The following is an 11,319-nucleotide window of genomic DNA, read 5'->3' on the forward strand; positions in this document are numbered from 1 at the left end:
AAAAATTAGTGCATGGAAGTGAACAAGAATGATTCGTTCCCTTACAGCTTTGGGGAAACTACGCTCAGAGAGATTATACACCATGACATAACCTGGTTTGGGGAAAGACGGGAAGAAAGAGGGGATTCGGGGAGAGAGGAATTTCAGAAAGCCTTCGCCACAGTGGGAACTTGGCGGGGTGCTCCCTTCTTACTCGCCGAGAGCTAAAACTTGGCGTTTTGGCTGTCACCATATAAATCCTGTGGGTGTGAGCACCGTCACTGCCCCGGTGTTCGGGGGAATTAACACTGAGACGCTGCAAATGACTGACAATCCTAAGGCCTCTTTGAGAACAGGCTTAAGAGAGAAGAATGGAAGGAGGATGAAATGAGATATGCAGTACGAAGAAAGTACAGAGGAATATCCAACGTGCAGCTCTTTTCCAGCAAGCTCTGCAAATTCAAAAGGACTGCAGTCTCTTTTTTATTATTTCTGAACATGACACTCTTTATGAAGACCTGTTAACTAATGACAAAAATCACAAAACAATTATTGCAAATTTGTTAAATACTAAATAACTGAGAATCTAATAACAATTAAGCTATACTAATAACCAAAGACACACAAAAAAAATGCTCTGCTGGAATACATTGTAAATAACTAATTTGACATTATTGCAGTTTCAAATGTTCAGAGTTTTTATCAAATAATTTTAACTACACATTCAAGTACACTCACCTCTGAAGCAGTGGATATTCATATTTCACAACTGAAGTGTCTGCAAAGGTATTAAGCCCATCACTACAATATAAAATATATAGCACTTGATAACTGAAAAAAAAAAAAAAAAAAAAAAACGTAATTTCTATTTTAAATATCTAGGGGATTTTTGTCACTTTCAGTGGAATGTTTGCCCCAAGCCATGCATAATTTCTCATCCTGATAACCTTCTATGATGCATATAATAAGTGAAAATAATAATTCTTAATTTTTATATACATTTAGTAAGTTTATATGATTTTTTTAAATTATTATAAATGAAAATAAAATTATTATTAAAATTCCATTGTAGAAGGTTACCAGGGTCAGAAAATAAACAAGATTTGGGGCAAAAATAAAATACAATTTTGCGAAATAAATGTCAATGTACAGATTTTATAAAATTTTATATTATAATTTTAAGTATTACAGTACATTACCATAACGAGAATTTAGGGTGAAAATGTGCTTTTCACAAAAATAATATTACAAAGCAAATACTATTAATATTCCAAAAAAAAAAAAAGCTTAATCTTCTCTGTATATAATACATAAAAAAAATATATAATTTGAATACAATAAATATAGTTTGCTCTTTTTAGTTTGAACATTGCATCAAACAGAAAAAACTGATCTTTTCAATTAAAAATCAGGGCACATTTTTCTTTCTTTTTTTTCATTAAAAGCAGACAGCAAACTGCGCAGATGGCCTTACTTGAGAAATGACGTGCATGTGACAAAAAAGATGGATTACCCAATTACAACTCTTGCTTCCTTTCTTTCGTGACAGTTTTGAGCTCTGACAGTGTTGCAATTTCACGTTGCCCCGATCGAACACAGACGATGAAGAACCTGATTGTGTCCTTGACAAATTTTCCCACAATGACAAAGTCAAAATCACATTAAAAAGAAAAAAAACACTCCACAAAGCACGACCACGCCAATATAGCCAAGCCAGTGTGAGAGGAAAAAAGTAAAAGCTTAAAAGAAAGGAGGAGACGGAGACTTTGTAGTTGCTGCTTGAAACGGCCACATGTGGCTCTATGATCACAGTGTGTTTTCCATTATAGCTGAATAATTCACATCAATGCCCGGCAACAGGATTGAGACGTTCAAGCTTGCCTGTACTTTCTATTTTAAGTCACATGAGAAATTCATGTCAGGTCATCCGAGGACCCAAGGTCCCATCAGCAATGTCTATTCTGAATTCAACCTTGCCTAGATAGATGCATTTTCATGGGGGTCATTATATTGCCTCCTCGAGGCCCTTTGGGCAGCTGAACGACACACTGACACAGGAAGTTAAGGGCACACTCTTAAAAATGAAGCTTCTTAGTGATGGTTCCTAGAAGAAACTTTAATGTCCATTGAATCTATCCATCCATTGCACAAAAGGTTCTTTATAGTGGAAGAAAGTTCTTTAGATTTTTAACATTTACTTCACACTAAGAAAAAAAAATAGTTCTTTAAAGAACTATTAGCTAAAACGTTCTTTCAGCGAACAATATTTTGGGGAACTTATGGCATCACACATAAAAGTTAAACCCTGTTGTATGTGTGTAAATTTTAGACATAAAATAGTAAAAAATATTTAGAGAATAAAGTGAAAAGCATGAGAATAAAGTGCTACTATTTTGAGAATATTAAAAATTATGAAAAAGTATATTTTGATAATACTAGTAATATTTTGTGTATAAAGTTAAAATTATGAGATATTTTGAGAAAAGTAATAATATTTTTGTGAATAGTCAAATTTATGAAAAAGTAGTAATACTTTAAGAATAGTAGTAATATTTTGTAAATAAATTTAAAATTATGAGAATAAATTAGTACAATTTTGAGAAATGGAGCAATATTTTATAAACGCTCAAAATTCTGAAAATAACTTTTGAGGATAGTATAGTGTGTGTATAAATTATGGGAATAAAGGAGTGAAATTTTGAGAATAAAGGAGAAATATTTTGAGAATAGTCAAAATTATGAAAACAATATTGAGAAAATCTTTTCAAGTCAAAATTCTAAAAATAAATTGGTAATATTTTGGTGATAGTAATATTCTTTGATTAACTTAAAATTATGAGAATAAAGGAGTGATATTTTCGAAAAGTAAAGTGGCTAATATTTTTATAATAAAAGTGAAAATGATAAGAATAAAGGAGTAATATTTTGAGAATAAAGTCAAAATTTTGGGATTGACAGCAATATTTGAGGAAAAATCAATTATGAGAAGATAGATTGTGATAAAATTAGAAATTAATTAAAAATAGTCAAAATAATTAGATAAATAAAACATTTTGAGAATGTTCAAAGTGGCGTTACCCTGATCGAACACAGACAATGAAGCACCTGATTGTGCTCTTAACAACAGTGCTTTCAGCCCACTTTGGTTACTGTTGCTTGGGTCAGATAAGCTTTACAGAACGTCCCATAGGAATGACCTGGAGCTCTGAAGCTCAACAAGGCATCCTGTCCATCAACAAAAACAAAATCAATCGCCTTTAGTTGTTCTTTCTACATCCTTCTTCTATTTGACAACTACACAGACAAGTAACACGACATCTGGCAAACCCTCCACGGAGCAGATCCATTTCCACAAAGCGCAGGTGAATAATATTTTGGATGCAGCCCCAGAACCCCATGCTGAACGCCGGGGTGAAGACACCACGATATATGGTGTAAACAAACTCTCTTGCTGATTCCACTTTGGTGTGTGGAATTGGAGCATCATTACAAAATCCATTTGATGAAATGATCCAGGTCTTTCTGACAGCTTCCTCAGGGGACGGGAAGTAAAGGGTGTGGGTTTAAACGGATCTCTCTCTCACCATCTGTCGCCATATTGTCAAGAATGATCCAATAAAGGAATATGAACAATTAAACCATCCTTGGGGAACAGGCTGTTTTGCTTATGATCGACATCAAAGCCTCTTCAAGTCCAAAAGTTTCTGGAATAACTGGCATAGTTTAGTTAACAGAAAAAACTAAAAGATCAACCAGCCCTCTGCAGAGGGGGGCAGTGCAGAAGAAAAATTAAATTATATAAAATACTACTACATAATTGATGAAATAGCGTCCAAACTGTTAATGTTTCTAAAATAACACTGTCCAACAGCAACACAAGCAGAACATTTTCAAAAAACGGTAGCAACTTGTTTTATAATAATATTTAAAAATTTATGAGGGGCAGCAATATTTTAAGAAAATTAACAGTACATTAGTCAAAATTACGTAAATAGTTATTTTGAGAAAAGTAAAAATTGAAGAACAAACTTAAATTAGTAACCATATCATTCTCAGAATTTTGAATTTATTCTCAAAACATTTCAAATCCAATCTCGCAATTCTTGAAACTTTGTCGTAAAAGTTGATGTCCAAAGGCAAACGCTGATTAATATGCTTTTATACCAGAAACCATATGACGACCAACTGAATGACCCTTCTACTAACCTTCCAATGTTGCACAAAAAGAAAAAAGAAAGAAAAGAAAATGAAAGCACTACAAATTCACTTCCTGTCATTATCGCACTCATTCCTCCGGCGAATGGATATGAAATATACGTTGAAGCGACACCAGGCTAAATGGCTTTCTCTGCTTCCGTCTCAGCCAGTAAAATTGCCTGATGAAATGAGTCACGACTTTAATGCAGAACAGAGGGGAGATTGGAGTCTTTAAATTGACTCTATGATTCTCATGCGTGAAAATGAGCGGAATAGAGTTATTAGTCTCTATACATCATTACCCTTCATAGCGCCGGATGTTGACGGGCTGAAAGTTGGAGGCGCGTTCAAAACGTGGCCTTAATATGTCATCTCTCGGGTTGGATCAGATATAGCCAATTGTAGAGTGCAATGAATAATTGATTTAATGTCAACATCAACATGGTAGCAGTCAGGAAACGTCTATTAATGCCATCTAGCGTGAGATATCTGCCTCTTGTGTAACCTGTGGGTGGACATTCGACCCAGAGGGGCTATTTTGGGGACTAACATTTAAAAAATTAATCAACCTCCATCTGCCAGCAACCGATGAGTGGAAATTAAGGGGACGGGTTATCAAATACCTTCCCATCAAATCAATCTCATCTTGATAGTAGAGGACAAACAGCTTTAGGGCTTGTTTGATGCGTAGGTTGTTAATCCAATTACATAATTAAAGAGCTGGCAGAAATGAAGGCCCAATGCAGGGCGACACTGAAGACATGCAACCTGAGCCTCACAACGAACATTAGAATGTATCCAAGGACAGTGAAAAGGTAATTCTAGTCCATGACTGAGCAGAGGAAAAGCACTATACGGCGTCCTCTGAACCCGGTGGAAGAAAGTCGGATGTCAAGGGCTGGAAGAATCTGTCACATTAAAAGTGAAGTTATTGGGAAAAGCATTACGTGCGTCACATTTCCCCACAGTGCGATTAGGCGGCACAGGCTAACCTGCCTCAAGCAATAACAGCAAAAAAACAACAATTACAGTGAACGCTGCCAGTACGGAGTGAACCAGGCACTATTGTTATACCCTAGTATTCTTTGAAGTACCATGTAAATACAACAGTACATGTATTTAGCACCATAGTACTGTTTCTTCTGTGAAATATAGGACATTTTTGATAAATTGAACTGGTCGTCTTTTCATTAATTTCACATCAGCTTCACAAAAGCACCAAAATGCATTATAAAAGTGGTCCATACGACTAAAGCTCTACATTACAAGACTTCTGAAGCCATATAACTGGATTTTGTCAAAAATCTCAACATTCGCTCTCACTTTAGTCAGCATTAGTTATATTTTAGTTGGGGATGTCCAAAGCTGATCTCAAGGATCGGGACTGGGACCGATTAAGCATTTTTAACTGATCACTATCGACTCTCCTAAACCCGATCTACCAGTGATTCTTTAGCTGTCATGGCGGTGTATATGTTGTAATTAATCTGCTTATTGCATACAAAATACAATAAGTTTATATGAATAATTATATTAATAATGGTGACCACACAGTCTGTTTACAATGTCTATCATTGTAACATTTACATCAATGTCTTTATATAGTGTGTGCATGAATAGAGAACACTAGGAAAATATAAGAATATAAGTATCGGATCAGGACTGGGTATCAACAGATACTCAATATTTAATGACTCAGATCGGATTAGGGGCACAAAAAACCTTATCGGGACATCCCTAATTTTAGTATCAGAGGTACTATAAGAGTAATTTTTTTTTTTTTTTATTTATTTAATTTTTATATTTTATCATTTTAATTTTAGTTGAACTTTTAGTCTTTTTTTTTGTGCTTAGTCAGCTGCATTTTTTATTTTATTTTATTTTTTTTGGGGGGGGGGGGTATGTCTATATGTTTTGTGTGTGTGTGGGGGGGGCATTTTAATTAGTTTTGTTATTTTAGACCCTCAACTTCACTCTTAAAAATAAAGGTGCTTCACAATGCCATAGAAGAAACTTTTCAGAATCAGAATCAGAATGAGCTTTATTGGCCAGGTATGTTTACACATACAAGGAATTTGTTGTAGTGACAGAAGCTCCACAGTGCAACAGAAAGACAGTAACAGGACAGGACACATATAATAAAAGAATAATATACAAATAGGCAATGTACAAAACCGCAAAAACACAATATATAATATAGACAGCTATGCATGTACAGGTCAAGTATGTGCAAATTAGAAATGTGAAAATAAAATTAAAATAATTGAGTGTGGTGAATGGATAATGTATTATAGTTGTGTTCCACGTTTATTGTTGAGTGTTCATGAGATGGATTGCCTGAGGGAAGAAACTGTTCCTGTGTCTGGTCGTTGTGGTGCTCAGAGCTCTGTAGCGTCGACCAGACGGTAACAGTTCAAAGAGGGAGTGTGCTGGATGTGAGGGGTCCAGAGTGATTTTTGTCTAAATGGTTCCATAAAGAACCTTAAACATCTGAAGAACCTTTTTGTTTCACAAAAGGTTCTTTGTGGTGAAAGAAGGTTCTTCAGCTTATAAAAAGGTAAGGAAGAGATGGTTCTTTAAAGAACCTTTGACTGAATGGTTCTTTGTGGAACCAAAAATGGTTCTTCTATGGCATCACTTGAATAACCTTTTGAAGCACCTTTATTTTTAAGTGTTGAATGCAAATTAGAAATTTTGCCTTACCAACAAGCTAAAATAAATTTACATTATGGATTTTATTTGATTTCAGTTCTTGTTTATTTCAAGCAATTACATTTTTTAATCGTTTTAGGCTCTGTGCATTCATGAGCTAAATTGAGTCGAGTTATTTTTCTCAACGACTTCAGTTAAGCTGTTCACAAAACTGGTCAGATGATGTATAAAGTAATAATATTTTGAAAATAAAGCGAGTATAACTCTATCTGGCTGTACAAGTATTTTTGTCTTATTTTTCAGTTAAAATATCTACAAGAAAAGCATTTATACAATCTATAAAATGCCTTAATATCCTGTGCGGTGTCACTTTCATTTTCTAGATATTTTAAATGGAAAATACGGTTTTTTTTTTAAGTTTAAGACTAAAGTCTCAATTAATTTTTGCAGTGAAGCTGTTAACAGAAAATTATCAATAAATAGCTACTTAAATTGGGTCTGTTCTTCACACAAAGTTATCCAATGATTCAGTAGATTTTTAAATATAATGAATGAGTCACAGACTACTTTTGTGGAGTTTGTGTCATATTTCAAGCTTGAAATCTATATTCCTCATTTATTATAACTGCATGAAAAAGAGCAACCACAACATTCTTCAAAACATCTCCTTTTGTGCTACTCAGAAGAAATGAAGTCCTACGGGTTTGGAATGGTATGAGGATGAATAAATAAGTGAAAAATTATAAACTAATACTTTAATCTGGAAGCTGAGTTTGCTGGCCTCACATACAGTGATCTTTGACCAGCAATTTATATGCAAACCACAAACATAACATACTCGTCATATGTGCTGAATGTCAAATCTCTTGTTTTGTTAAACACCATCGGTAGCCTCAGATATGCAAAATAAAGCCTTGTTCTGAGGCAATGAATAATACATGAACGATTGGCTCAAAACTGCTTTTGTCTCCTTTTCATGATGTTTTAAAGTATCCAATTACTGTACTTCGGCATGGAGGAGGCCCAGTCCTGCGATGATACAGAGGGATCTCAAGCTAGATCATCAAACGTGATACCAAAGAGACACGGCAGCAGTTTACAAGGGCTCAATAAAGAACACAAGTGACTGGAAAAATAACATTAATGGGGACCTAAGTATAGGGAATGCAGGCTTTTTATGTGTAGTTTTAAAAAATGGACTATATGCAATAAAATAAAAATGATTAAAAAAAAATAAATATAATGATAAAAGTAAATATCATATGCAATAAAAAAGTAAATACAATTCTGATTCCATGTTGACTCATCTAAAATGATACATAAGAAAGATCAACCATACAAACAAGCTTTTAAAGACGCAATTTAAAAACAGAACATTCCTTGTTCTTCTCATAAGCTGGACTGATCAAATTGGACAGGAAGGTGATTATTCTTTCCCAGCTGCAAGCTTGATCTTTATTGTCTGTACTGATCTGAACACAAGAACCGCGATGTGTTTTCCTCCTCCTCCACTGCCCACATGCGGAGTGATCCTCTCCGCTCATCATCCTTTCATCAGGAACTCTTCGTATCTTACTGTTGTCATGAAGGCAACAATGAAATCTTATTTTGCTGATCCAATAAACACTGTGATTGTCTCTTACAGTAAGTGGGGGCTGAAGAACCCATTTCAATAATGCCCTCAGGACCAGCAATGCCAAAATTAAATTGCCTCACTTCTGTTTTATTGCCATCAACATTTGTGTTTAATATAGTTTTGATGTATGACCTTTGAGAATGGACACTGTAATACAATTCTGAATAGTTGGTGAAAAACAGTAATCTAGTTCTCAAGATGAGAATAGTGAGGACACTTGGTGCAATCAAGTCACGTCAGGAAGATCATATCTATGAGCTGAATGCACATGAACGTCACCACAATGTAGTAATTATTCAGAGTTTCCCAGTTTAGTAATGTTTCAGTGAGAAAACATGGCAGATGCAGTGGATACAGCATCTGTAGTTGACGGTAAATTTGTTAATGTAAATGAAATCATTGGGTTTCTTTAATAATAAGAGATCATATTCTCGAAAATACGATTCCTTTTACAGCACCTTCATAAATTCAATAAAAAAAGCAAACAAAACAGACCTAATGCACGGTTTTCATCATTTTGTAGAAGAGGTATTTTTGGTAGAAAACCTGATGTTGTAATTACAACATCCTAATTCATAAATCAGAACTTCCCAGCAGGACATGAACGCTATTAATAGCGCAAATAAATGTTGTACAACAACAAAAGAATTACAGATAATTAAAAATTAAATTGTCATTATTTACTCCTACTCAAGTAGCTGCAAATTAGAATTCACACATAAATTTATTTTGGTCGATATGAGTGACCAAAGGCTGTTGACTTAACTCATGAACTACTTTGAGTCTTTTTAAAGTTAGTTTTATGCAGCGTTGCGGAAAGTTACTTGAAAATATAATGCATTACAAGATTGTATAAAGTATTTTAAAGTAATTGCATTACTTAGTTACTTTTTATGGAAAGTAATGCATTACATTACTTTTCTGTTACTTTTTGTCACATGGGCTGGGCTTAATTATTTGTTTTAATCTTATATTTATATTACTTTATATTTGTATTATATTACTTATAAGTTTTATTTTTGGCAACTGTAAAGGGTCTTTCACACCAAAAGTGGCTAAAGGCTAAAGACAGTGCCTCTGCAACTCACTCCCGATTTCTCTCAACACGGGGACAGGAGATTTGTCAGAGAATAAATGGGAAAAAGTAACTTGCGTTACATATTTGAAAAAAATAACCGTTATTTTTTTTTTATAAATTTAAAAGTAATTCCTTAATCTGATTATACCCTGAAAACTGGTTTTATGTGACGAAAGATCCAAATATTCAAACTGGCATGTAATGTTTGGTTGCGACATGTGCAAATCAGTAAGTTTTGGCATCAATGGTGTTAAATCTTTTGTAAATGTTGACTTGAATTTTTATCTGTTTCTTGGTTAAAAAATTTAAAAATACACCTTAAAACATATTACTTTTTTCCCAATTCACTGCCCTGCATCATGTGTTTTTTTGTTGTTGGTTGTGTTAATCAACCCGTGTGGCTTTTTGTCCTATTTGGACAGATGTGGTCACTATAAAATTATCTCTCAAATTAAACTAAAAATCGTGTTTTGGGAAGTGTTGCACCATTCTTCACCTCACAGCCATGCATCACGTGTTTTTAAACGCAAAAACTGATTCTGTATTAAAAAGCCCTTCGGTTTTAGTCTTCTTTGGACAGATGTGATTACTATAAACCTGTCGTACAGAAAAGACCTGCAACGAATCTTCAAAACATCTCTTGTTGTCCAATTCCATGAAAAATGTAAATCATACGGATTAAGATGCAGCATGAGAGCGAGTAAGAGATGACAAAATCTTATTTCTAGATAAAACCACCTTGAAGAGGATATCCAGAGAAGACAGTCCAGTCGTATTTAAATGATGAGGCTCGTTATTTGCATGCATGAACACCGCAGAGGTAATTAAGCTCTTGTTAGTGGGTGCATGCAGCATTGTTGAATTACATCAGATACAAAAGCTTTTGAAGCTCCTAAAGCAATAGGAACTGACTGAAATTAACAATACGGCATCTGCCTAGCCCATGTCAAACCAAATGGAAAAGATGACAAGTTACAGGTCTGACTTCCCCAATCCTATATTTAAGCCCTAATTACAGGTGGGACACTGCCAATTTGCCACACTAAACGGCCCCTTTTCTGGAGAAGATGAAAGTGCTCACCCAGGGCTAGAACTTGACAGGTGGTACGTCCACATCAGCCAGCCCTGTCAGCTTGGTGTACACGTCTATCCCCGGTTTCGTCTGTCCCTCTCAGCTTCTGCGTGTGGGCTGTGCACAGCTGCTCGGGTTGAGTCGCCCAATTAAGCCTGCAGATGCTCCTGGCTGCAGCATCGGCTTCCAAGATCCCAACCAGATCGTCCCTCTTCCCGCCTTTGGATCGTTCTTTTGTTTTCTATTGTCACCAGCCAGTAGTCATCAGGTTCTCCGTACACATTGTCCCAGTGACAGGAGGGTTGATGTGTGGCTTTCCGCACAAGTGTGAGGGAAAAGAGAGAGCGTATCAGGCGGGACGAGTCGTACTCTGTGAAGAGGTGATATGAGAGTGAGCCTGTCTCTCTTCTACTCTCCACTACGGCTGTATGGCTTCAAAACTCACACTGCCTGCTAACTGAATGCTTAGGGAGTGTCTCGAAAGTGCAGACTGACTCAAAAAAAATCAAGAGCCATCCACTAGGAGCCAATCCACTTGGTGTCCCCAAGGGCATACCTAAAGGACTCAGTGGTTCTTACAAAAAGTTCAATGGGAATTGACTCTTCTGTATTGGTTAGTTGTGTTTGTAGTATTTTCATACTCACCACTGACTTCTCAACCCAGTCCCTCACTGAAAGCTCTCCAAGTCCATGAGGGGTTGAATA

At 35.4% G+C, this 11,319-nt stretch overlaps 1 protein-coding gene across 1 annotated transcript in view; it reads right to left on the bottom strand.

Annotated features, from left to right (window-relative positions):
- LOC306867249 (leucine-rich repeat and immunoglobulin-like domain-containing nogo receptor-interacting protein 3) overlaps window positions 1-11,044 on the bottom strand; it is a 34,012-nt gene extending 22,968 nt beyond the window's left edge. Inside the window, exon 1 of the mRNA XM_079412854.1 lies at window positions 10,624-11,044. The gene's annotated coding sequence lies outside the window, so the exon portion shown is untranslated. The remainder of the gene's footprint in view (window positions 1-10,623) is intronic.
- Window positions 11,045-11,319: the final 275 nt, after the last annotated feature.

Source organism: Barbus barbus, assembly GCF_936440315.1.
Source record: "Barbus barbus genome assembly, chromosome: 49".
Lineage (NCBI taxonomy): Eukaryota > Metazoa > Chordata > Actinopteri > Cypriniformes > Cyprinidae > Barbus > Barbus barbus.